We start from the raw sequence: 1,548 nt of genomic DNA, 5'->3' as shown, positions 1-1,548 counted from the left end.
ACTCCTGTGACCAAGAGACCGCCTCTTTCCAGCTAACATTTTATTTAGTTGTCAACAATTTCATGTGCAAAATACTTTACTAAGCACAAAAGAGGGAGGTCACAAAATTAAGTGGTTTCAATAATGCAACACAAATAGTCTTGACACCAGTTTGTTCCCCTCTCCCTTCCTTTTTATTTTGCTGACCTCAAGTCAAATTGCTCTAGTTTATCTGCTGTTTTAAATCAGAAACACCCAGAGGGAGGAGATGGAGATCATCAAAGCTCTTTCATCAGTGTAGGGAACTCTAGGACATGATCAAAGCTTTTTGCATACACCTTCTGAGACATCTCCGGTATCAGATGAAATTGGTGTCCTTGAATGCCTTGAGCACATCAGGAAAGCCCTGCTTGATGTGGTCAAAGCCCCATCTAATTCAGCTTCTTGTATTCACAGTGCAGAACCAGATGCCTCAATGGGGAACTCACAATTGGGACCTGAGAGCGCCAATGCCACTTGGAAGAGAACAATAGTGAAAAAGAGCTATGGTCCCTATGTTGACCACTGCATCTGGTTGACCACTGCAGGAAAGAGGATGCTGGACAACATGGGCCTTTGGTTTGATCCAGCTTCAGGGATCATTCTACATTATCTTCTTCACTTGTCCTAGGAGGTGAGAGATGTTTCCTTCAGCCTGGCAAAAATCTAGAGTTAATCTGGAGTGGTCTTCTGGGTGGCAGAGGTGGGAGGAGGCTGTCCCAACTTCAATAGAAGATGGTGCCTGTGGTTAAAAAAACCCACGCCGACCAAACTATGTTAAGCATTTAAACCAGATATATAAAATCAGTACCAAGTGGAAACCAAAAAGAAAACACTACTTTTTTTCTTTCTAAAAAGGCAGCTTAGAAAGGCAATTAAAACTTGCATATAGGGAAGCCTAGAAAACGTATGAAATGTATTCAGAATCTGTAGTTTAGAACATGCTAATGTATGAGCGACAAGCCACACACAAACATAGCTGAAATTATGATGAGTTGCATCCAATAAACTCATTCTCAGGAAAGTTCCATCAAAATGCACGGTGTTGAATGACTTGTCCATTGCTTTCTTCTTCTTCTTTTTAAAAAAAGTAATAATAATCAATAACTAAGAATAAAAATGTGCACTCCACCACTGATACCATCCCATTGTAACTATCCAGCCTCCCAAAACTCCAACACCTCTTACGATGGTTTGCCCCTTTTCCGTTTTAACAGTACAAGTTCTACAAACACCCTCCATATCTCCTCAAAAATAATTTCCCTTGCATATTTCCCATCTTACCTCAATGGCACATGTTAATTTATCTTTAACAGCTATATCCCACACCTCTTTATACCATTATTCCATTTTATATTCTGCTTGCCCCTTTCACTTCTTAGCTATAATAATTCATGCAGCTGTCAATAAATTTGTGAGCAAGTCCTTCATAGCCTGTGAATCTTCCACTCCATTGTAAATTGATAATAATGCTACCTCTAGACTTTTGGTCAACTGTAACCCAGTGATTTCTGTTATCTCCTTAAAAAC

Source organism: Podarcis pityusensis, assembly GCF_964106645.2.
Source record: "Podarcis pityusensis genome assembly, chromosome: 16".
Lineage (NCBI taxonomy): Eukaryota > Metazoa > Chordata > Lepidosauria > Squamata > Lacertidae > Podarcis > Podarcis pityusensis.
This window is presented reverse-complemented; position numbering follows the sequence as displayed.